Source organism: Dromaius novaehollandiae, chromosome 11, assembly GCF_036370855.1.
Source record: "Dromaius novaehollandiae isolate bDroNov1 chromosome 11, bDroNov1.hap1, whole genome shotgun sequence".
NCBI lineage: Eukaryota > Metazoa > Chordata > Aves > Casuariiformes > Dromaiidae > Dromaius > Dromaius novaehollandiae.
Window position 1 is genome coordinate 10,722,150 of NC_088108.1, and position 26,351 is coordinate 10,748,500.

At 45.1% G+C, this 26,351-nt stretch overlaps 1 protein-coding gene across 4 annotated transcripts in view; it reads right to left on the bottom strand.

Moving 5' to 3' along the window:
• Window positions 1–5,402, bottom strand: part of PASD1 (PAS domain containing repressor 1) — a 57,282-nt gene extending 51,880 nt beyond the window's left edge. For 3 of the 4 annotated variants that reach the window (XM_064518233.1, XM_064518231.1, XM_064518234.1), the window contains exon 1: window positions 4,574–4,999. The gene's annotated coding sequence lies outside the window, so the exon portion shown is untranslated. Of the gene's footprint in view, window positions 1–4,573; window positions 5,000–5,327 lie in introns of those variants that run through there. The other variant, XM_064518232.1, reaches the window with a different exon arrangement.
• Window positions 5,403–26,351: the final 20,949 nt, after the last annotated feature.

The window sequence follows — 26,351 nt, forward strand, 5'->3', positions numbered from 1 at the left end:
GCTTCTCCACGAGTGACACAAAACTCGTACACCAGCACCTTGCACAATGATAAAAGTCACACTTTTCTCTGTATTTTTTTACAGTATTTTCCTTAGAGCAGTCAAGAATGGCAATAGTCTCTTTCATAGCTCCATCCCCGTGATGGCTCAGAGGGATCTTCTGATGAGCCAACATATCCACATCACTCCTTTCGGCACTGACAGTCAATGGGTTCCTGTTTTACAGAAGTTCTTGTTACTGGTCTCAAAGCTCCAAGCTTTGCATGACTTTGCATTCAGCACTACTAAATGTCATTGACAGTGACAATACCTGCAAACTTTGTGCTATCCCACACGACGCATGAGTCCACACTGACTTCTTTCCCATCGGTCAGAGTGGCTGCACTAAACGTGTGCGAGACTGGTCCCAGAGGACCAGCACTAACCTCTCTCCAGCCAGATGACTTTCTTTGAATACAACTGTTGTATCTTTTCCTTAGACCTTTTGCACCTTTCAACTCCTGTCTTGGGCCAGCATCTTCATTTTAAGAAGTGATATCCTATGGGGCATGATATCAAATGCCTGGCTTTAGACGGCTTTAGATGAATTATATTACTCTATAACCCCACCTAAGAAATGTGTTATATAAGAAAGATGTTAGATTAGTCCAGCACAATCCATCTTTGATAAAATCTTGTCATAATTTAACCGGCTTCCTCATTATTTCTATGTATAATTATTCTTTCCTTCAAAATGTGTCATGAGACACTGTGTACTAGTGCATTCAAACCACTAGGCCTATAATTCCCTGCATCACTTTTTTTTTTTTTTGACAGTATAGAGACTTCACTTACAAGATACAAACGCTTCCCCACCTCTGCAGCTGAGAAGTCATGAAAGGTCTTGCTACTAGACTTGTGATAGTAGGTGCCAGTGCTTTCAGTATTTCAGGACCAGGTTATCTGAACTTCTTCATTTGCCTCACTAAGATATTTAAGTTTTGCGCTTTTTTAACACTTTGCTATGAATAGCTTTCAGTCTCTTACAGATTTGTTAGTAACTGTACTGTAGTGCAGATTCTGCAGAAGGTCCTGCTTTCATGGGCAAGTTGTGTCATTACTTAGAGATGCAAGTTCTCCTTTCAGTTTGGGCATGGCTAATTTCAGTTTTGTGTAAATTGACTAACTGCAGGTTTTGGTTAAACCAAAATAAGTTTATTCAAACGCAAATAAGAATGTCCTCTCAAGAGTTCACATCAGGTTAATCAAATCACTTTAAAAATGGACTTAAACTCAATTGGTGTAATCTCTGTGTGGACAAGGCCAAAGCCAATAACAGAATATTCAAGTAGGTCAAATTCTCTCATTAATTGTATACACCTCTACGCAACTTGATCGAATCTCCCGGATCAGAGGCTGAGCAGATGTAGAGCAAGCAAACACCTCTTTGTATAGAAGGCTCATCAGGGCCTATTCACCACTTAAATCTCACTTAAAACCAGGGCTCAAGTGGGACTTTAGTAATAACAAATAGGCTCTGCACAGGGGCGCTTTTCATTCAGGGTAGTGGCCCCAGGGCAAGAAAGTCTCTTCTCCTTGTGGCCCGCGCAGCGGCTGGGTGCTACAGCATCCTTGCACTCACCCAAAGGTAGCAGAGAGGCAAGGGCAAAAGAGCAACGGCCTCAGCAGCAGACGGGGCCAGAGGCAGGCAGGGCCACGCGGGACCTCGGGAAGGGGCTGGAGGAACGTGGGGCAAGGAAAACAAGCACCGGGGAGAGGGGGAGCCTCAGGGGACCCCTCAGCTGCCGCCGGGGAGCCCCAGTGCTCTCGCCAGCCTCGCGTCGAGCCTCGAAGGCATGGCTCTGCTCTCAGGGTAAATTTTGCTCCGTATTACATGGCCACAAGCCAGTAGGTCCTGCCAGCTGCAGCTGTGCAAATGGGTGATGCTTCAGCAGGACTGCGCAGGTCAGACAGGGCAGAACGTGGCCTTAACGAATAAAGATTCACATGAAAGAAGGGTGTTATCCAGGTCATAAAAAATAAATATAGCTTTGTATCCATCTGACTTCCTTATTAGAGAGGTTGGAATGAGTGTGATACAGAGGCGTATCATTTTAATAATACCAACAAAGTCCGGTCCATACTATTTTGATTTTTATTGGTATTATTATTCTGGTTATAGACCTATTATTCCACTAAAAACAACTATTTCATTACAAGCCATGGATTCAGTTGTTGATATACACATTATTCCCCTAATCTTGAAAGAATGAGCTATGCTGGCATTAAAATCTTCCTATCATTACAAGTGAATTTTGGGAGGGTGCATAATTTAGGGCAAAACAATGCAACTTCTGTATATAGACAAGCCCTCGATCCAAACTGTAAAGGCATTTTACCAAATTTCTTGATGCTGCTAACAAGCAGAAGTTGGACTTGACGTCACTATCTCTGAAATTTAATGTTGCTTCCAACACCATGAGACTTCAATTATGAACTACTCACTTGCTAACTTTAATCTTTAACCCTGAGCTACTTTTGAGTGAGTACTTGATGTGTGTCTTAAACCACTGAAGTAATTTAATATAGACATAAACTGAGTGGCTGAAAACCAGGAACCATCACATACCTTATTGCCAAATTTTACTGAAATTTGCAGTTTATTTTAGAAATTTCAAACCAATTTTCCTTTTCCCTCTAGATCAAATAATCCTAACACATAGCTCTAAACGAATAACAGAAACGAGCAATAAGTAATTGATCCTAATTGAATTTACATCTTTCCTATTACATCTTCCAGAAAACTTCTAAAGATTCAGTAGTAAACAGGTTTAGCCCACGACATATGAATGACTCCCATCCACACGAACTTCCATTTCTGGCTTAGCCAGTGAGCCTATTCTCCTCAATAGTACTTGCTACACTTGTTCGAAGTGTGCCTGACCCAGCACCCTGAGTGCTACCCTTATTGTGTAGCAGCGCACAGGCTGCTCTGTTCCTCCGTGATGCATCAGTGACACACTAGTCTACTCTGGATAGTACATTACAGGGAAATTATCTATCTTTCTGAAATACTTCTGCTAGAAAACCAAAAATCCAAATGTATTTTTCTGACTGGATAATTATGGTGAAGCATTGAAGCCGAGGAAGTCCACAAAAATTGCACAAATCCCCAAACAAAACAGTATATTTTGTTGTAGCTTATTCAGTACACGGGGTTCATGCTGTATACTCCCCAAATTATCTAGAATTTTAAATAACATCTGTAGGACCTCTGAAGACTGCAAAGCCTATGTAGCAGAAATGTGCACAGCTGCCTCTTTAGGCAAGTTCCCATTTCAGCACATGAGGGACTGGGAGTAGCAATCCGGCAAAATAAGGACAGGAGAGCACCGTCGTCGTGTTCAGAAATGAAGTGACTCCTGACATTTGCCCATCTATACACCTAGGAGGTCTGGTCTCATTAGGCAAATCAGCAGGTCGGCTTTCACTGCACACGACAATAAACTCGGGCTAATAAATAACCCTGCCCTCCCGGGCTACGCTGCACCCTCGCAAGCGGGCAAAGTATGGGACATTTTAATGGCTTGGAGTTCAGCTACCCAAGCTCCAGGGCTACTCCCTTTCTGAAGAATACGACTTTGATCGGGGACCAGCACCGGCCGCCAACGTGTCAGTTCTGCCCCAAAAAGGGGCTGCCGGACTTCTCAGCAGCCCCTTGCGGAGACCTGCCTGGAGGAGCGTGCAGGGGCCTGGCAGCCATCAGGGACTGGGGGACATTTGGGGACATTTCCAAAGGACAAGTGTCTCTCACGCACACATGACACCTCACATAGGAATCACGCAGGGCTCAGCACGGAAGCCCGCTTCAAACGCCAGCTCCCACAGCCATCAGTCGGCATTTTCTGCCATTAAAGACCAGCGCTTGGCGTTACCATTCACAAATCCGTAGCCGAAATGTTAGGAAGGGCTTTCAAAGCCTTCACAGTTCCCCGCTTGTAACGTAAACAGTTTGTAAAATGAAATGACACAATAACCCTGGTGGGAGGAGTAACTTTCCGACCTGGATGTTAGACTCTATATTTAGGAACGGGACCTCGCCTGGGAGCTGTTGCTCCGTCCTACCTTTCAGACAGCCCCGCTCGCAGGCGGCAGGACACCGCGGAGGGACCAGAGGGCTGCGCCCCGCCGCCCTGCCCCAGCCCCAGCCGAGCGGTGCCCCCGCTCAGCGCCCGGCGCCGCGCTGCCCCGCGGCCGCGCTGCCGGGGCCGCGCCCGCCGCCGGCCCCCCCGGCGCGACGGACCAGCCGCGCTGCAGCCCCGTGTCCATCCTGCAGACACACGTTGCGCCTTAAAAAATCAGGCGACTTCAGCCTTAAGTTGCAGCTGTACATTTTCACCCCCGAAACTTCACCGGGACCTTCAGGAAGGTGCGGGAAGAGCGCGCAGGCTACCGCGCTGCCCCCCGCGCCCGCGGCGGGGGCTCGTCCCGCGGCAGCGCCGGGGCCGGGGCGCCCCGAGCCCGCCGAGCGCACCCGCCGCGGCTGCGGGCAGCCCCCCCGGACCCCCCGCCCCGCTCCGCCGCCGGTACGTACCGTCCGGGAGGATGCGTGTCCCGCAGCCGCCCTCAGTGCCATGCCCAGCCCCGGCGCGGTGCCCTGCCGGCGCCAGGGGCTACCGCCCGCCCCGGGGTGCCGCTGCCCGGAGGAGACATGGCATGGGCGCGGGCGGGGCTGGCCGCGGAGCGGAGGGGGCGCGCAAGGTGGGTCCGGGCTGCCGGCGAGCTGCGGCGGGACTTGTGAAACTCGCCTACTGCGGCGGGCGGTTGTGTAACGCGGCGGCGGGCTGAGCCCGTCCTCCTGGCACTGCACAGGCGCGCTCCCTCCACCCCTCCCCGCTGCCACCGGCAGCCGCAGGCAGCAGGCAACGCGGGGCCGCGCGCATCGCCCCTCCCGCGCAACGCGCGCGCCGCGGGCAGAACGCGGGCAAAACGGGGATGGAACGCGCGCGGAACGCTGGCGGAACGCTGGCGGAAGGCGCACGTAACGCGCGCCCGCCCCATGCGGCAGCGCCCGGAGCGCGGGCAGGGCCGGGGCAGGGCGCGGGGCGCGGCGGTGCCGGCCGCCGGGCGGAGCCGGCCGAAAGTAGGTCACCGCCGCCGCTCCGCGCCCGCGCGGGCGGCCCCGTCGGCGAGCGGCGGCCGCGGCGAGGGGGCGCAGGGCCGCGGCGCCCGGCGGGTCCCGGCCGCCCCCCGGCCCCGTCTGCGCGGCGCCCTGCGAGGGGCTGCGGGCCGGGGCCGCCGGAGCGCCCGCGGGCCTGCTCGCCCGAGCTGAACCCCTGCCAGCTCACATAACCTCCGCGCTCTCTCGACGAGGCACTCGGCACCGATTCCATGCCCGAAACAAGCTGTTCTTTGACGTGATTAGTCATTTCATACTATGAGTCACTGATTTAACATTTGCTGCTTCCTTCCGCATGCGACTTCTTTTTTTCTTCCCTTTCTCTGCCATAATTATTTCCCCTCTCTCCAGGGACGTAGCTGCTTGCCCCTTTCCCCGCTGCGCCCCGCTCAGGTGTCCCGTGTTCCCGGGCGGGTGGGAGCGGGGTTCGCCGCCGGCCTGGGCGCCCTGCCCGGAGCCCCATCGCGGGGCTGGTTTTCACTTGTTCCATTAGGTAATGCTGGGTGCCGGAGATCTGATTTGCGCTCCTCTTGTTTCTGGAAGCGCCGGATCACAGAAGCTTTGGCATCAAGACTGTTTTCTAGCCTGCCCTTTTCGCAGGATGTTGCAGGGAGGGATCAGCTCTAGCCATAAGTGCAGCTGGAAATACTGTTTAGCTGGGAAGGAGCTGGGAAGGAGCTCTCGGTCTCCGAGTCCAGAGCCTGGCACGTGCGGGTGGCGGCATCACACAATCCCTTTCCAAAACGACCACGCTCCATCTTTAACACAGGCTAGATGGTTTTTGCCCCCCCAGCTCCTCTTGGGAAGCTGCTCAGCGCCGGCCCGGCCAAGCCGGGGCAGCGCTGTACCTCATGTGGGACAAACAGGTGGGGCTCTTGCTTTAAAGTCACTCGTGGACCAGGATGCTGAGACGATGCCATGAGTGGAAAAGACAGAGAAAACATTCGGAAATGGTTTAAATAAACAAATCTGGGTTGCGGTGATGGCGCCCAAGTAAGAAGCAGTGAGTGGCGGCATGGGCGCCTCTGCAGGGGCCCGTGCCCGTGGGCCACCGCGGTGAAGCAGACCACAGGGCACAAAATCAGAACCAAGAGGAGTCAGCAGGCAACAGTTTGCTGCAGTGGGTTTTTAATATCAGCCTAATGCCCCTGAGGAAAGGGAAGTTGTTATAATAATAATCCCGAGTAATATCAGCTGCTACTGCTGAAGACAAGTGAAAGGAAACCTCTGCACTCAGCTAACTATCTGGTGGGTGGAAGCAGGGAGTATGTCTCCGTGCGTCCCTCAGTGCTTCTGAAGCACTGTCAATACCACGATCGGAGCCGGAGCACCCCGCGCAGTTGCCCTGCTTGTCCGGACGGCGACACCGGGGCTTGCACCTCCGGCCGGCCAGGCCACACAGTGCAGGCAGAACAGGCACCGCGTCCCTGCCTCCCCTGGAAACCCTTCCTGCCTTCCCCGAAATGCGCGTGGGGTTTCCGGGGGGCAGCGTGGCTGCCCAGAGCATCGGGCCCGCGGGAGACGCGGTCCAGCCCAGGAGGGAGCGCGGCTCCCGCAGGAGCCCGGCAGGGAACGATGTCAGCCTGTCTCTTCGAATACAGAGAGTTCTCAGAAATTTCACGTTCCACTTTAATTGCAGTCACACTGTTTTCTGACTAGAAAGTGTTTTATTTGAAGTGTTTCAGCTCACTCTGCTCTACACCCTGACAGGCAGAGACAAAGCTGTCGTTAGGCTGGGTGAGCGCGAGGGCCGTTCTTCCCGCGGTAGTGCTAACAGAGATTTCATGTAGATGACTTCAATTATCTCATTTAAAAGAACATACTCTCCAGCAAAATCCTTCTCAAAATTAAAAAAGAATTGTGAAGCAGACATTTCTGGCAAGAAAAAAATTCACACATTCCTCAAAAAGCTGTGGGTGTTGGGCAGCTTTTGCTGTACCCTGCAATGTTTGATATATCTTCAGATTTGTTTATATTATTATTTTTTGACAATGCTGTGTTGCAAAGAAGTATCAGTAACAATAAGACCAAGAGAAGATTATTTTTGGCCCAAAAATAAGAATAGCAAAGAATATGGATACATATTTACAGCCTCCCTCTGCCCCGGTCACCAACCAGATTTGTGAATTCAGCAATCTGACAGGGACCATTAAGTTGTTACATAACTAAGAAATAAGGGGATAGCTTGGGCTACATTTTGCAAGATCACAATCTTTCGTCTGGAGTAAAGGGTTCTACAACCTTGCCTTTAAATTACAGACCTTAAGAAGTCATAGCCAGGAAATGTTTGTATTATGCAGTGCTAAACCTCGAACCAGCTCCTGCAGGGAATCGGGCCCCTCAGCCCCACCAAGCTCCCAAGCGTGCACACATACGTTCAAAATTGTGCTCTCGTTTTTTAGAAAACTTTAACTGTGAGGCTTGGGATAATATAAACCAAAAGGAAAGAAAAGCATATAGAAAACAAAGTGTAAAAATACTCTTGCCTTGATCTGAAGAGGCTGGTTTTGTCTGTTTTTCACTGTAACTCTGGGAGGTGGCAGCTAGACCAGAGTTCAAGTGGCTGCGCTCCTTCAGCAATACCCACCGCGGCAGCTCCGGAGAAGTCGCAGGGAAGCGCCTTTCCCGGTGCCGTGCAAGGCAGGTACAATTGTGTTGGCACTGTTGCACAACGCTATTGCCTTGACACGGTGTCACGTAAAGATTTTAAATTGCCTTTTTATTAGTCATCCTCTATTCCTTTTAATTGTGCCTGATAAACAGGGCCATTTTACCTTTGTGTTCCATTGTAGGCACTTACTGTTCATATTTATATCACTAAAGATACTTTCCATCTTTTATTATAGTGGTGGTAGATTTAGAAGAATGAATAAGCATTCGTATGATAGCTGCGTGGTGTTTTAGCAGATCCACTTGCTACATTTTCAGATGTCTACTTTTGAAGTGTTGGGATCTATACAGGTCCTTGATCCTGGCCCTGAAAATGTTTAGGCAGAAGCTTGAGTCAATGCACAGGAACCAGGAAGAAAGGGCAGCATGATTTAAACATGCACCTAATATTTTTCAGGATCAAGTGCAGTAGGTGGGTGCCTAACACCACAGAATTCACTTTGATCTTCTCCGAGGACTGAATTTTCTGCAGATTAAATTCATGCCTCTGAATTATACTATTAGTTATTTAACAAAATCAAAGTTGGAGGATGAATAAATAATTATTGAATTTAATTTAGAGAATATAGTTGAAGTTTCTGGAGTATTTTAGTCACATTTACTTTTAACATGAAATACTGCTGAAGAGTTTGCCTACGTGGAACTTTATCCCTGGACTTCCTTATCTAACAGCGGATGGATAAAGTATGTTTGTGAATTCTAAAGTTTCATTTGAAAACTCCTGGAAATAATGGTACATTTTCCTTTCTGGGGTATGACAACCTTCTCCTCATCCCATTTATCCCCCTCCCTGACACACACATGCAGTGGCAAGGAAGTTCACTGTGGCAGGGAACTACTCTGCCCCCAGTAAGAAAACCTCCAGGAAATTTTTCTCAGTGACTTCTCCAGCACGAGTGGGAGTATTTACCTTTCTGCCGCACTTCTGGGTTGTGCCTTTAGAGCTCAGATTTCTTCATCAAGCGGCACCCTACAATTATTGGAATCCTTCTCCTTCTGGAGATGTGCCTTTTCTCTGGGCTTATTTAATTTTGTCTTCATTTTTCTCCTTTTAAGAACACTCAAAAAATAAAATTCAAGTTTGTACCAGAATCACATGCCAGAAGGTGAATAAAATCCCATTCTCATTTAGGTGCAGAAAAAGGAATGGAAACTCCATTAAAGGCAGAGACAAAACCACATTTACCCCAGTGTGAACAGGATTTCCCCGTTTGTGTAAAATCTTGCATCCTTGTGGGCTGGAAAGAACTACTTTCTGTCCTACATAGCATCTTTGAGCACCACTTTGAATCTTTTTGCAACTGCTTAAAAGGATTAGAAATACAAATGAATTAATCATGATTTAGGACAAAATTCCATGTAAGCTTTTCACGACCAGCTAGAACATTTCCATTCCCATCATCCAGCACCTTACTTTGTAGAAAATGGTTTAAGATGGTTCTTGTAGAGGCAAGATTGGTGCCCAAATTTTGTGGGTATCTAAGACCCTGTATTTTCTTGTGCTGGAGTTCCAGCATGGCCAGCAAACGATCGCTGGGACTGTCTGCAGATATGTGGAATATGTTAGTACTTATTTGAAAAGCTGAGAGGTGCCAAAGTTAGAGATCTGGCCAGGAAAAAGAATAAAAGAACACTTTTAATGTGGCTGATCATACTTTCAGCAATAATTATTATTTTTATAAAGGAAACAATATTCTGTCTTAACTGGAGTAAAATATTTTCTGGTAAGAATCCTGGTGATCTATTATTCTGCCTAACTGACAGAGGCAAAAAGAATGACTTGCATTGCTGCCCAGGCAAAGCCACAGCTACCTCATTCTCTCCTCACCCGTATGTGAGAGCAGCCACTGACTCCAGAGCTCTTTGACTGCATTTTAGTTTGATCCCATAGGATAAAGTACCTATGCATTAACTTTCTTTGATCCTGGGTTCATATCTTTTGGAGACTATGCTGAAGACAAATTCAGGCTGCTGCATTTAAATATGGGGTAAGTGAGCATAGGCAATAATCACCTCTGATTAGTATAATCAGCTACCGACGGGACTCCTGAGTAGAGAATAGTATAGAGAATTAATAATAATTGTGCTAAAGGGCCGAACCCCCCGGTCCCCCCGAATTCAGCAAAGGACAAATGTGCAGAGGGAGCACCACGCAATGGCAACAGCAGCAAGTCTGCGTACGCAGCTGGAGGATCACCCACGTTGTGCACGGCCCAAGCCATGTGAAAGCACAGGGGAAGAACTGATAAGTCAGTGCAGAATTACCATCCATCATCTGGAGAACATCTTTCCAAATAAGTCATAGTTGTTGCTAATTAACACATGAAATCCACAACGATAAACATGGATTTTTTTTCCTGTTAATACTTCTGCTGATGATAAGCTTCGCTCATGTAAGGCAGTAGCATTTTAAAGTTCCTCTCAGTTCCTTGCCCTCTCTTAATTACTTGATCCAATATCTAGCAGCTGGGAATTCTGCAGGTTAATTATTCATTGCATGGAAAAGTTTCCATTTCTCCTCTCTCATCCCTTACCCAGAGCAAATGAGATGTTAATATTTTCATCTGATGGAGTTTTCAACAACATGGGTGAGAACTGCAAGGGCTGAATCCAAGACACGAAGCAATGTGTTCCTGGCCAAACATAATAGAGAGAAAGCTGTCCTTGTTTCTTCCTGAAACATGATCTTTCTCCTATAACTAGGTGTCTGACCAGACTTCTGCATTGCAAATGTGAGCAAAAAAGGAAATGTATGCTGAGGGGGCAGAGCGGTGGGCCGTATTGAGCCAGAGAACAGCTTTAGTTGTCCCCATACCTTCTGATCTGTCCCCCAGTCGCTGCCGGTCGTCTCCTTTGCTCTGCCTGGATTGATCTGCAGCCAGAGGGCTCCCAACTACATTCTAATCTCAGCCAGAAACTGGGTAATTGGAAATGAGTGGCATTAAGATGGCTGTCATCTGCATCCCCAAAATACTGCAGTGCACACTGCCTCGCTAACCCTCCGTGCAGCCGTGCTGATGGAGAGCCCTCCTCCTGCAAAATCACATGCAACAGTGTGCTAAGAAAAGAGAAGCAACTGCCTGATTTTATTCTGTGCAGAAAGTAAACTTTTCCTCTCCAAGGAAAAGTGACCTTCCCAGCACTGCAGCTTGTACAAGAAGCATTAAATTCAAGAATATTGAAGGCTGTGGAAAGACCCAGCAGATCACAGAGAGGACACTTGGTTTTAATCCACTGTGAGAGGACCGTGGGGTTAACAATCCCTCTATCACACACCGATTGGCAAAGATTTCAAAAAAAATACAGATGCATATATCTGTATATACATCTGACATCATGCAAACTCACTCGCCACAAGCAGTTGCATGAACTTAACCACCAAAGAAAGATTAGGCATAGTTTGACAGTCTGCCAGCTTATTAATGTCAAGCGGTGGCTTCTTGAGCACAAGCTGTATCAGTGCTTCTTTAAAAGAATTCAGCAGCCTGATTGCCCCAAGGGACCACTGACAATATAACCCGGCAGCTAGAAAGGACACGAGTCCAGAGCGCAGGGCCCCGGGCGGAGCTCTCCAAACACCTTCCTTAATGATCTTTTAAGATACACACCAAAGAAAACAATGTGTACCCTTGATCCAAAGTACTTTGAAGTTAACAGGGTTCTTGGGTACCTTCCACTGTTTTTCTTCTGCTTTTTAAAAACCACAGAAACCTTCTAAATAAAATGATGAATAGATAAAACAATTCGCCTGATCTTCAATAGAGATTTTACCCTGGGAGCAGGATAGACGCAAAGCATCAGGCATTGCTGATGCTGTGCTGCTGTGGTCATACCTAAATAAAAGCAAGGTACAATGCAAGTCTGTGAGATTTTACCACTGTGTTTAAAAACCTAAATGATACTGAAGTGTGTCAACAAATATACAGAACTGTGTGGGATGTTACTGCATTCTCAGCTCACAGAAATGCACACCATTTTTCTCCTCCATAGAGGAGGTGCTGAACATCATCAGAGAATCAACAATGATCTTATAAACTAGTAGTATGCAACAACTTTCATCTAGCAGCAGTGTTGCAAAAAGTCAGCCCAAATAAATAGAAACAAGCCCCCCACTGACCTGATGAAGTCAGTTCATATTATGCAGCTATAAGGGACTGATTACATTTTCATGAACATAGCGCTTGTTTCTATGGAAAGTGAATATGCAAGACAGTTGGAATTTCCTCATCTAAACAGGAATTTCAAGATCATCAGTTTTGGTCAGGACTTGTGAATGAAGAGTTGGGACTGGAAAGGGCAGTCTGAGGCACATGGATGCCACCCTTCCCATCTGACCCCTAGACTTTCCACCCATCCCTGTCTTAGTGAGAGATCCTCCTAGTTGTGCCCACATCAAGAAAGCCCGTCTGCCTTCTTCCTCCAGGGAAGGGGGCAGGATTCACCTTTTGTGGCCAGCAGAGAGGCGCTTCCCAGCACACCTGGGAGCAGCTGGAGGAGTGCTAGGTGAACTGTTTCACACAGTGGTTCCTGGTTGTTTTTCATTTACCAACTGCTGTCAAATGTCCACATTTCTTGCAGATGCCATACAGCTTTGTATGCAATTTCTTATTCAAACCAGCATACAAGCAATATGGTCTGCACACCAAAGCCTGTGGCTTCTCAGAGCACTGCAAACCACTGCTTGGGAAATGCTTGTTTAGAACAGGTTTCTTTTGGTTACAGCTAAAAAACTGCAATATTGCTTTGGAGTATCACTAATCAAGAGTTGTTGTTGTGCTATAGTGACATCTTTTAGTTTCCCATACTTTTTATCCTCCCCTTCCGGTCCATTTAATACATCTGCCTGCCCTTAACACTGATGGTGGTGCTAGTTTACAGAATAAAAGTCATTTCAAGTATGGAAAAACAACAGAAAGAGACTCCAAAAATGAAAAGTGTTCACTGTTTCCTGTAGAGCTTCAGTCCTTTCACTTGCAGAACTGCAGTTGACCTGCATTAGACAGCAACTGCACAAAGCACTATAAAGCAGCACTCGCTGTGGGTTTGCTGCCCTGTCATTAGCTCCCTCAGTTAATTCAGGCACTGTGCAGTAGTATAGACGTGGCACAGATAGTGTCACTAGCGTAGCAACCAGTGGGTGAATCATAATGAAACTATGAAGAGGAAACATGTCACAAACAGAAGGAATAGCTTGCTTTTCAGTGCAGTGCTTCATCTAAAGAAGAGCGCCCAAGTTAAGGATGCCAATGAGAGAATTAACTTGTGCCCTGGTCACTTAATGCAGCTTTTTATGCGGTTATTTACTGGCTCTGTTGCTATGGGAAATATGAATACTCGCCATGACAACTGCGGCAGAGCGTGGCACCCAGTCTACTTCACACAGTGCATCTTCTCAAGGAAACGCTCCCATTCATACATCCTACAAAATTCTGCATCCTTTAGAGCAAGTCAACGTGGTGCTTTTAGACACAGTGATTAATTCTTCTATATTTTACAGTGATATTGCCTGCTATCTAATATTATTTATTACCCAGTTCTCCCATAGCCCTTCAACATTTGATTGCAAAGCACTTTGCAGAGGTAATCATTACAAAGAAATATTATACCTATTTTACAGATGAGGGATCCAGGCAAAAAAGTTTACATAAGGCCCCACAGCGCAGCAGTGATGGGGCCAGGATTTGAACCCATTTTACTTGGGCCGGTAGGTTAAGGCACCAGGAGCACACCTTACCTGTATTTACCAAAACAAGCTGCTTTTGTGGCTGACAGCGCAATTCGGCAGCAAGCAGGAGTAAAAGGTCCTCTTTGGCTTAGCACACTGCAACAGGCTGGGGGACTGTGTGAACTGCGCAGCCAAAATCTGGCCCACTGAGGCAGAGCAGCTGCTGGGAAAACCCACCGTGTGCTCAGGGAACACATTTGTTTTAAAACGATTTCTGGGGGAAAAAAGGTAAATCCAATTGTGATCAAGAGTTATGAGTAACCAAAACACAAAGAATATGCTCTGATTAAGTATCTAGCTAAGAAAACCATTACCAACCCAGATTATAATCATTCTGGCTATTTACGTCTTAACCTTGCCAAACATGTTTAGAAGTGCATAGTAAGTGACATCTCTGCTTTATTACAATGTTTAGCCTAGAGGCAAACTATCTCTTTTAGTTACTGACATTAACGATGTTGCTTTTGGCATTGGATCTCTTTTCCCACTTTAAAAAACAATATTGACAACTTTTTTCCACTGTTTAATTTGTGCAGTCACAGTAATTAAATATGAATCTTCAAATATTGCTTGACGTATTGCAAATTTATCATCAGTGAAACAGTCTTCTGCACATTTCCATAATTGCTGCTGTTCAGAACAAAATGGTTATGCACTGAAAGACTGACAATTTTCTCCTTTGGTTAAGTTCTCATTTATTTGCCCTCTTGGCAGTGATGTACAGCAGTTTCATTTCATAATTAAATTATTTTCTATTCACATATGGATACAATAGTTTACTTTCTATTTTTTTTTTTAATTTTACATTGTTCTAAAGATGAAGAATGCAATATGTACTGCAAGGAGCCAACGTATCCTTTAACACAATCTTACAAAATGCTATTCACGTGCTGCCTCAGCTGAGTAACAGACAAATACAAAGCATGTAGACATTTCATTTGAATAAGTAGCCCTGATGGCGAGAAAAATAGTTTTGCCTGATTGGCCACTTTAACACACTGCATTTCTGTGGGTGGCAAATTTTGCAAAGAATTAACAGTGACTTCAGGACTTAGTTCAAATCAAAGGGATTTTTTTTTCCATCTCCATGCTATGCTCTTTTACGTGACTGCCCACCATCTCTGCTTGTTTTCTTAGTCAGAAAAGACAAAGATTTAGATTCCCCGGACAGATCAGTTTTCCAGTAAAGATGAAAGGAGATGTAATTTCCTGGACCCTTCAACCCACATTGGCAGAAGCAGCTTGTGTGATTTGCACATCTCAGGAAGTTCAGTAATGCATGCCGGGGAGAAGGGCTCTCCAGCCCTCCACCCAAATAGGCGGCTGACTAAATGCTACCTGCCATTCAACCATGCTGTTACACAAGCTGTTGTAATAGTCTCTGCTTAACTGTTCACACGTTTATATCTGCTCAAAAAACCCTTCTGGCTGTCTTCCCTTCAGCAAATAAATAGATAATTTCTTGTGAGCAAAGTCTTATCAGATTGAAAAAGCCTCTTGAGAACATTTGAGTTATGAGAATTAGTATGAAAAACTGCAAGCAGGTTCATATACTTAGAGCGATAAGAAGTCCCAATGAATTTCTCCACTGAAAACCAGCATTTTATTCTAGAGGCCAAGTTATCACTACTCCCAAATATAGATGAGGAAAGAACAGGCTATTCTTGTTAAAGTCCTTTTTAAAATCCTTAGCCAACACAGCAGTCTGTGTCTCACCAACCCCCTATTTCAGGTTAGCAGCAGCATCGATGGTGCCACGGCTCTTCAGCATGGCTGGTGAATGGTGCCAGCAATGCAGGTGCCTCCAGGGAGAGTGGTGGGGACAAAGGAGAAGAGGGGTTAAAAATATGACCAATAAATTAGGATGGAACAAGGAGTTTTACCCAGTCATGATTAAGCAGCACGAACTTTCAGATGTCTACTCACATGTGTTCGGGACCCTCTGCAGATGCCTGTGGGTGGTGCAACCAACTGCCTGATTCAGCCGGTCCTGTACCTCCTGCCCTCCTGGTCAGCCGACACAGCAGGTTGTCTCACGGGGCTCCTGGCCATGTCTTCTCAGGGGCTGATCACAGCCCCTAGCAGCAGGGAGAGTTTCTCTTAAGTTCACAGAACTCAGATGGGTCCTTTCCTTGGAAAAGCAGCTTTCATCAGAGATTAGTGATCTCCTAAGTCTTTTGTTTAATCTTTAAACTTCAATAGGTGAGTTTAGAGTCACAGTCTGGGGTGGGGTTGGGGAAGCCTCACGGTTCAACAGGATTGCTCTAAAGGAAGAACCTGCAGCCTGGAGCCAACAGAGCAGACCAGGAATTTTCTGCAGGGGGAGGAAGAGGCCATGAGAATATCTGCTGTGACTGAATCCCACATGAGGCTGCATGAGCAGGAGCTTCAGGCTCTTGCACGCAAGCTGGAGCACCTGCTCTGGTACTCGGGGAGCCCAGGAAGGGGGCAAAGAAGGCCAGTCCCCTGGTGCACTGCCTGCTTTTTAAGAAGCAACCCTTAGGAAGTGCAAGAGACCATTTGCTGAGCTTTCTCTGCACAGATTCCTGCTTTGGGAAGATCCTGGTAGTCCCAGAGCACAGTCAGTCTTGCTCCAAGACTGGCTGCACCATAGACGGACCGATCTGTTTGACTTAGTCACTAATTTCCTGCTTGCCATGGGCAAAATCCACTGTCCCTGTTGATTTTTCAGGATCATCAGTTACTTTTGATAGCACTAATCAAAGGCTACTGTGGCCAGAAAGCCAGGAAATGATCTCTGAGCAAGGTGTCCACCTGCTCCCTCTGAGAGGGCACTGGAGATCTCCCAGTTTGCAGCTAGCATTCGGTGTGCATTTCTTTTTCAGGTCTTGCTTGCTGGAGCTGGCTGGAGTGGTTGATCGGCTTACTTACTGTCTTGCCAGGATCAAGGCTGGAATAAGGACAAGCTGGCTGTGACCCAACCCAGATAAGTCCAAGGTTGTGCTGACAGGCTGGGGAAGAGGGAGCTGTGACAAATTCTGTTCTCCACAAGGAAAATTTGCTTTTTATTCAGATTTTTGGACGTGGGGACTTCAGTGGACTGGCTTCTGCCAGATCAATAATAATAAGAAGCAAAGATGGTTGTTCTTTCTTGGCTGCTTTTCTGGATCAGAAGGCGGAGTCCATTCTTTTGAATATGGGCCTTTCATATACCAAGTCATCTCCAGAGTGGACTGGAAATGTTGGGGCCACCCTCATACGTGTGTCTGCACAAGGGGCAATGCAAGCTTTGCTCTGACCAGCCTGAAGCAGCGGTTTGAATGCATGGCTTTGCCTGTTCGCAAACAGCCCATGGAGTTGAGAGATTGCGATAAATGAAAATAAGAGGCAGAAACATTTGCAACCTGTGTGCTGAGTGCTGAAAATTGGGATGTCCACAGGACAGACCCCTCATCCTGAGGCTGACTGGCAGAGCTGAGGCACCTGCGTGCTTCTTTGCCATCTTTCGGAAGAAGCATTTTGCCCTTTACATAGGCTTTCCATTGCTCGCAACTACAAAGGGACTTAATGGCTCTCTATCAGGAAACTTCCTCTTTCGGAGGAATGTAAACAAATGAAAACTTTGATTGATCTAACAGACAAGAATCCAAAGGCCAGGCTAGCGACAAGTACTGAAGTGTTTACAAAGCAGACTGATTGGGTGGGGCTCCCTGTGTACACCGATGGTTTATTTGAGCATGACCTCTAAGACTGACAAGAGTTGCCTTGGAGAGCTTTTTGGAATAATATATATTGTTGACCATTAAAGGTGAGACATTCAACTTTGTAGAAGACTGACACCTTTAAAAAGAGATTATCCCTGAAAAACTAGATCGTATCTTTGTGATTACAAAACTGGTATTGTGTATGCTTCCCAGAGAGAGTGGAAAGGTGTCCCTTCAAGAAGTCACAGGGGAGAGCACAGACGTAGATTTTCTAAAAATCTTCTCAGAACAGTAATAGAAAAGACCTTTGCTCCTGTGTCCTCATCAAATGGGCAAAATTTGGAAGGATAGGAAGCCTTCATGAATATCAGTTCTCTTCTCTAATGAGTGCAGTGGGGATAACAATGTACTAGGAAGAATACATATTCTTTTAGGGTACCCTGCATGCTGGAGCACTGGATTTAAACTTTCAGGGCTGCAGGGCCTGAGTTCTCTTTTTAGACTAGCTTGGAAGGTAAAACCAAGATTTTCAGCCAAGCATATGACTGCATTTTGTGTGCAGTAGCGTACTGATTTACAAATGGGAAAAATTAGAGCCATATCCTTTGATTGAACATAAAGACAACAGAAATCTTCAGGCAGAATTTTCTTCTAAGATCTACCCACGCTGCATACATTGATGTCAAAGAAAGGCATCTTCAACGCAGCTTGTAGAGAGAGCGCAGCATGAAAACAGATGCCCAAAGCACATATCTTAGAAGAATATATTTAGCCTGGAACTGTTTTACACTGAGAAGTGACTGTGCAAAATATAGTTTGGTTGCCAGCATTATTTTAGTAAATAATGAGGAAAATCTTATCCTACTTAGTATAGAAGATAATCAGGTTAAAATGTGTGTGGTGGAAGGAGTAGTTCTGAGTGTGCATTGATAAAAAGTATTACCGTGACATTTAATGCACTCAGGTCCTTAGCTCGCCATTCCAGATTAGAGGGTAGTAAAGGAGCAGCTTTCAATCTTCAGTCATGTTTAGGGAAAGCTGATGTGTTTGAAACTTGTTGAGTCAGTTTATCAAATGGAAATCTGCCAATTTGCAGTGAAAGGTGATACATGCAACTTCACAAGGCTGATTGCTTCATTTGATGGAACTATACAAGCAGGTGGAACATTGAATACAATAGAGAGAGTTCTGGAGATTTTAAAAGACCCATCTGAAGGGGAGAGGGGAGAGAGATCCACTGAGGCTCCTGCCAGACGTACCATCAGACGCACTGGACTTAGTTCAGTGCCTTTAGTGCTGTCATGACATTGGTGCTTGTTCATTAGCATCTTACAGAGTTTACCATTTACACTATTATTATCTATTGCTACAGACATGCCAAACGGTGTTTTGTTCTCACTCTTTATCCTTAAAGAATGAAATTCTAGAGTCTGTTACAGCACTACAAGTTTGAAACGTATGTAATTCTTTGGTAATGAAGGAACATGTTTCAGACACTGTCAAAATTAATCAGTATCCTTCAATCTGGGACACAAAGAATCAACCTAGATTGAGAAGTCTAACGTAGGCAATCTTGAACAGCCTGTTGTTATCTTTCTATAAAAGGACGATCTGAGACCTAAATGCAACAGATGAACAATCACAAAGTACAGAGGATACTATAAAAGAGTAAATATCATATATTCAGGTAAGAGCATGCATTTTCCAGTGATTTGATCCACTCCATTCCAGAATAATACTAATAGATCTCCCCCTGAAGTTGGTATGTAGAAAACACCCCCACAATGTAATTACAACACTAAACATAGAGTTTTCATCTGCAAAAGTATTCAGAATTCAATCCATCATTAAAATTGATATTATAACAACTACTTAGCTATTCTTGTATGGGGAAGCCCTTATTAACACTGATAAAGCATTGTGAAGATGGGAGTCACTATTTTCTAAGAGCTATCAGTGGCCTCAATAAAATGCTCCTCTTGGAGCTCATTGGAAAGAACTTCAATCTTTAGTCCAGAATTATTAGAAATCACATGATCTCTTCTACCATGAAGGCAGGACAGAGAAAAGGCTTCCAGGATGAATTGTGGCAAAATCCAGCAGGCTATTTTCTATGACATTTTACAAGGATATTACTATTATCATTATTATTGTTAATGTGTGTCAGTTATAGATGGATAAAAAACAGTTAAATTCTATTAAAAAGAAAAAAATGGATTTAGGCTTTCACTATTAGTGCAATTACCAAATTGAGCTAAATGACTGCTTTTTGTTCAAACAGTTCATACTTCACAGTTAGTGCGTAGTTATGCTCATTTACTTTATTAGTTTCTTTTTAAGTAGAAATTCAGGAACTTCAATATTCTCCATTCTGAAGCTCAACCCAGTATCCTCAATTCGTATCTGCAGCCCTTTGATGTAAGTGCATTCTTGAATCTCTACTTCACACGAGTATAAAGCTAAAAAGATAATGGCAGTGCTATTGCCCTATGTGCTTCAAACTCTTTGCATTTTATATAACCCAGTAATACAAGTAGGCTTTTCTTCGGCTGATAATAACTCCAGATGTGGCACAGCCATACCTATGACTAACACGCTCAACAATAACATTCATAAAATATATCGGTCAGGAGGGCAATCAAGCACACAGCACTGACCTACATCACCTCTGGATTTCAGCAGCTATGGAACATTGTCATCCACTTGCAATAAAGGCACAAAGATAAAGGAAGATGCTGCCTCCAATACCACAGCTATTTCAACGAACAAAGGAAAGCTGCCTTTGCATTCCAACCTTGGAAGAATGTAGTTAGTGAATAAGAAAAGTTCAGCTGCTGGAAGAGTGTGGATTTTGACTTGTACTTGTTTGTGTCAGCCTCACAGCAACCATGAATGTCCCTTACTCTGTTCTTCGCTTTCATCACTACATTCCACACCACTTTGGTAATGCTTCTGGTTTGCTTATAAAATGTATTTTCAGCACAAACAACAAATTAGAGTTTTAGGTAAAGACACAGGTCCTGTTTCCCCATGACAATAACCGGTGTAGGTCACTTCACACAGAATCTTGGCTCCCATCCTTGGGCCGTGACAGCCCAAATATACTACTAAACAAGGACACACCACTATGGCAAAGCAGAACTGTAGGCATTGGCATAGAAGAAGCATCACTGGACATTTAACAGCTCAAGGGGACCAGGGGAACATCCTTGACTCTGGTAACAACACTGAAATAGAGTGAGGTTTGGCCTGATAAAATGTGCTGGTCTGGTTTGCCTCGCCATTTCTCTAAATATACTATTATACCCAAATGAACTGACAATTATATATTTATCACTCATTACCTGCATTGCTCTAAAGCTGATCCCTGTAGTCATCAGGCAGTAGTATGAGGGGATACTTCAGCCAAATCTGCAACTTTGCTGCTTAATGTCCTTCTTCAAAAACAGGAGCCCGCCTCTGCCACAGATCTTGAAAAAAACAGATCTTTTTCACACTGAAATGACTGGAGCCACATTTCCTTTGCCTTTGCCAGGTCTCTAGGGATCTCCATCCCCACATGCCTGATGAGTCAAGCCAGCTGGAAAATGGTTACGCTTTGCTGGGAAATCCTACCTCCCTGAGCTCCCATGGTGCGAGACGGGTCTGTCCTGGGACCTACTCTGCAACAGGCAGGTATCCCAGGCTGAGGACAGCAGTTCCCTTGCTCCGTAGCCTAAACTGGTTCCCAAACCCAGCATATGCTGTGGTTGACACACAAAGCTGTCATTGACTGTGACACAGCATCTGCTGTATCCAGAGTGACAGGGAAAGCAAACAGTTTGCTTCATGTCAGAAATCCACCTGATTTTGGAGGCATTTGAGCAGCTGTGCAGAACACAGTGTGCTCTGCACAGTGGTTCAGCTCTCTCTGGCCTGCTTGCTGTTCAGGACTGCAGCCAGGGGATATTTTTCATCCAGTGACTGGGTGTGGGCATAGAGGGATTTGTACCGTTTCTTAACCTGTGCCAAAAGGCACTTGAAGAATTTTTATTCGCCCATGTCTGTATCTGGACCAAAACACCGTACTGAAACATCATGGCAAGCGGCTCTAGACAAATCACTAAGTGAGCCATGAAACTGGGCACAATCAAGTGACACACTGATATAGAATATATAACTTGCTGACAGGCAGAACTTCTCTTCCAGGACCAGTTCATCTCCAGGACAAACTCCTCCTCCATGAGGATCCTGCAAACACTTCCACCAGTGGGAAAGAGAAGAAAGAGAAAGAAAGCAAATTTTGGGAAGACAGTGATGATGCATATGGTTAAAGCAATCTGTGGATCATTTCCCACAGAGTGGAAATGAAGTATACAAGGAGCCATAGGAAGTCCACAAAACACCACTGTAACAGTGAAGAAGTTAGAGGAGTCTTTTCCTTCCAATATATCTGCAAAGAGCTTCCTGGTCTATCAGATGACTCTGCTGGGGTTAGTTTTGCATTGGGTATGGCCTCTGGCAAGATGACAGCCTGCCCTTCTCTCCTTAGTCTTCCTGGTGCATTTATTTGACCAGAATCACAGAATCACATAACAGTTGGGGTTGGAAGGGGCCTCTGCAGATCATCTGGTCCAAACCCCCTGCTCAAGCAGGGTCAACCAGAGCTTTAAATCAGAGTTTAATTAAAATGAATACTAGATTGATTCATGGTTGCAATGATGAAGGATGAGAAAGTTGCAAGAAGGACATGCAAAGTAAGGACAACTTCAAGATCCATGAGAGTGCCTCTTATTTTTGCTCTGTCCAAAATTTCTTTTGAAGCTTCCAAACATCCCTGACTTCTCCAGGTTGGAATTTGGAGGTAGGATGGCTTCATAAATGCATTGAGAAATAACACTTAGTAATGGCCAAGCCTGAATCAATGAATCCTCCCAGATTCTTTGAGATATGGCTTGGCCAGAAGAGCCAGAAATTGTGCAATCTCCTGGAAGAGCAGTGGAACATGCCACACGGCTGCAGTACCTCCCAAACACAGCTCAAAGGGAGGTGGCCACTTCGCCTTTTGCAACGTGGAGAAGTGTCCACTCAGAATCAAACAGAAGCTTGCTCTCAGCACTCCAGGAGGCACTGGTTGGAAATGACTCTGTGCAATAGCTTCTGCACAGCTCAGAGATGATTATGGGGTGTGTGGGGGACAGGCCTGGGAATCAGTACAAGTGGACTTGTACCACAAGGGGAGCAAGTTAAACCCAAATGACATCATCACCCCCTCTGTTTCACATGTGTAAATGATACAACAGATGAAAGGCATATTTCCTCTGAGTGTGCAGGTCAGTTTGTTAATCTGTCTGTTAATATTTAAGCACATAAAAATACCCCACTCAAGATGGGTAGGACTGATGAGGGCCCGATTACACTAGACCCTATACACACACAAAAAAATAAAGCTTGACTCCAGGACTGACAGAGATTATGGTTTGAATAATTCATTTAACTACACTGCAGTACAGCTCTCATTGTGGCACGGATTGCAAGTCAAAATTGAGTAACATTTCTGAAGGGCCTTAATGATGGAGGAAATTGAGCTCCTCTCACTTTCTGTAAATCACAAGGGGCTGCATTCACTAGAGGGCAGGGACCTACATGCTTTTGAGGATAGAACCAGGTGTTTTTGGAAATGTCATACATTAATCCTGTACACTGAGATACAGCCAGAGACAGTACTAGCTATGTGGAAAATTATGACTGTGTTGAATAACTGTCTCGCCAACAGTATCTCCCTAAACAGTTATTCAGAAATGCTCTGTTCACACCTATCAGCAACTAATTGCAACATGACTGTAAGATCACCAGGACCATATTGACATGTAAGGAAGTGATTATGAACACAGACCTTCCTAAGAAGCAAGGGCTGTCCCACTTTTCACAATGATGTTGGAGAACAGAAATTTCCGCGGTGCTCTAATGGGCTACAGGGGTGAGCTAACAATAAGCACTCTTTAATTAAGCTCTTTGAGAAAGTCAGGCTCCCACTGGGCTTGTTGCGAGAGCAGCAAAGCTCTTGATTTATAGCAATTCAATGCCCAAGCTTCCTAATACTGATGTAGGACACCAAATCACCAAGACCTCTTCAGTATAATTAAAGGCAGGATGTGCTCCTGGCTGGCTCATAGCGACTCTGAAACGGAATGCAGTCAGGTGTATTCTTGGCATTTGTTCCTCTATTTTATATGGTCTATGTTATATAATAGATTGCATTTGTGATATAAATGCTCAGTTAATTTGAAAGGGGGAAAGAGCAGTGACTGGAAGGTTATTCAGGATCTTCTGAGTTCTGCTCATGCCACAAACTTGCTGCTACGTTTTAAGAAGCCTAAAGCTTCTCTTCTCCTCTGTTAATTTAAGTGAGAAAAATATTTAAACTCACCAGCATGCCGGCGTTAATTAGTTACAGCTTGATTTTCAGAAATGCTAAGCAAATTCCAGCTCATTGCTGGTGCTCCATACCTTTGAAAATCAGACCGTGTGGTGCTATACTTTGTAGTGTTCACGAAGGCTAATATTGTTCCTATATTCTGAATCCATCTTTGTCATCTGACAAAAGCTCCGGCCTTAACACAGCACATAAGATGCCTGAATTAACTCTTGGCTGAACTAGTACTTGAGTACCCAAACACTAATACCCAGCGAAGCTAGCATGGTGTGTGAGCACTGGCCACTGACCAAACATCGCTGCCCCTACTTGGAGGTGCAAGAGATGGTTTTGCCAGTGTCTGCGGCTGGAAGCATCTTTGTGCTAGCAGAGGCATTTTAGAAAGACAGCCTGTCAGGACTTCAAACTGCCCTGTACATGAGGATCTGTCACAAACCCTGATGAACCATAGTGACCTGTGTAACTTCAATCAATTTGGGAATTCTGCTAGCTTTGCCTTCTAGCCGTTGGCTCTCATTATGACTTTATCTGCTAAATAGGAGAACTGCCTACTAATAACTATTCCTTCTTGGGAATATTAGCTCCTTCTAGACTGCAGTCAGGACACCCTAAACCTTTTCTTTGTTAATTCGTGGATGGAAGTCTGGGAGTCCTTCACCAACATACACACTTTCCAATCCCTCCACTGCTTTTAGTCCTCCACAGCCTTTCACTATCGTTCTTGAATTAAAGGAAGGATTGCAGCACTGTTGCCATGAGTGCCAAATACAGAAATAACAAAACTTTATATCCCTGATTGTATTCCTTCTAACAACAGCATTGCGATTATTTACCTGTGACTCTTGATGATAGGCATTGCTTTCAATCCTGCGAGTCCAGCTTTCCACCTTTGTCCTTCTACGCATGACTCTGTATTAGCCCATACTGAAACACACGCTATGTGCTTCTCCCAGGTAGCCATCCCCTTTGTGTTACTCACCAAGGCTAAAACAGGAAGAAAATAACTGCAGAATTTGAATCACCATTATTATTGTTACTTTTTCATCAAAAATGCTATATCAATATTAAAAAAAAAAAACCTAAAGAATTTCAATTTTCTAGTTTACCCCCAAAATACCACAGCAATAAAAAAAGCCAACAACAAAAATATCTAGACACAATTACAATCCTAAAGTTCACGAGTGTGTTGTGGCCAGTAGGGCTGTTCTGTGGGTGAAGTTAATTCCTTTATAGGGGCCAGTCTGAGCCCTTTGTCCCATTCGGTCCTTCAAAATAGGTTCCCCACAGCAGGTAGGTAGCTCTTATGCTCAGGATTGAATTTCACTGTGTGCATATCAGACGAACAGAATTTGGTTCAAAGAAAGGGTTTGAAGGGGAATTTTCTTTCAAGCTGTGTGATGTGCAAAAACACGCAACCCATCAAGAAGAAAGGTATGAAAAAAACAATAGAGAAACCAAAAGTATAAGGGCAGAATAAAGACATCCTTTGGGATAAGGCAATGGAACATGTGTGGGTGGAAAAACACACAGGAGAGATATGGAAAGTATTCAAAGAGAAATTACTGTATGCCCAATGGTTATGTGTGCCATTGAGCTATAAATACTTCAGGACTGGAGACGAGGGTAAAATTTATAGAAAGAAGTGGAAAAAGTCCTGTGATGTAAGGAAAAGTGCTCTAAATTGATAAATTTGAGGTGCAGAATGGAAAAAAAACCCCAAGCAGACCAATTACAGAAATGAAGAGAGGACGTCCAAAGAGATGTTCTCTTCATCCATGTGATGTTTTCTCCGTGTGCATGCTTATTAAAATGTTACCGTCAGCAACGCTGGTGTCCATTTGGAACGAGCGTACTTCAGAAGCAGACCTGACTCGATCCTGTACCGCAACGGGAGCTGAAGACTGGCTAGCAAGGCTGCAGCTGGTTTACCGTGACCCCCAAGAACAACCCCGTCTAAACCTCATTGTTATCTTGCATTTCTCCTGCTGATTGATGAACACCTATTGCCTCTCACACCACCTTAGACTAGAAACTCTTTGGGGTTCTGACTGTTTTTCTATTTTCTGTTTGTACAGCACCAAAGGGCCCCAGTTCCTAAATGTGCTCTGAGACCAAGTAATGCTACAAATGAAAACATTAGCACCAAGACTAGCTGTTACTTCCAATAACGATGTACATTTGTTTCTGCTTGCCCAGAAGCATGCCTCTCTATTGACATTTATAAGCAGTAGATATTTCACATCCCCAGGTGACAGATGCGACTACACAAGTCAAATGTTGCAAATCCTGTAACTACCACTGCACATTTGAGAACCACCTACAAGACCTATGGCCATAGGTGGGAACAACTTCCAGAAAGGGCAGTTGGCTATGTGTTACCTTAAGGAAGTTAGATTCCTGAGGGCAGGATTCATCTCACCTGACTTCAGTTATTTAAAAGCTAAGTGCTTACTCTAAGCTAATTGTTTAAGGTCTTTTCTAAAAGTCCACAGCCCAGAAGATTGCAAGGGCGGGCCCACATCTCACCACCAGCAACCTGTTGGACGCAGCACGGGTGGCTGTCGGGTGACTTAAATCTCATTGCAGGCACTTCTGTTTTCCAAAAGGGTGATTATGCTGTTAGCATAACTTTTGGGGGTGGAGGGGGTTGAGAGGTGAGAAGGAATATTTTAAAAAAAGGGTTGAAGTGCACCTTTAACTCCCTGCTTTGATCCGTCA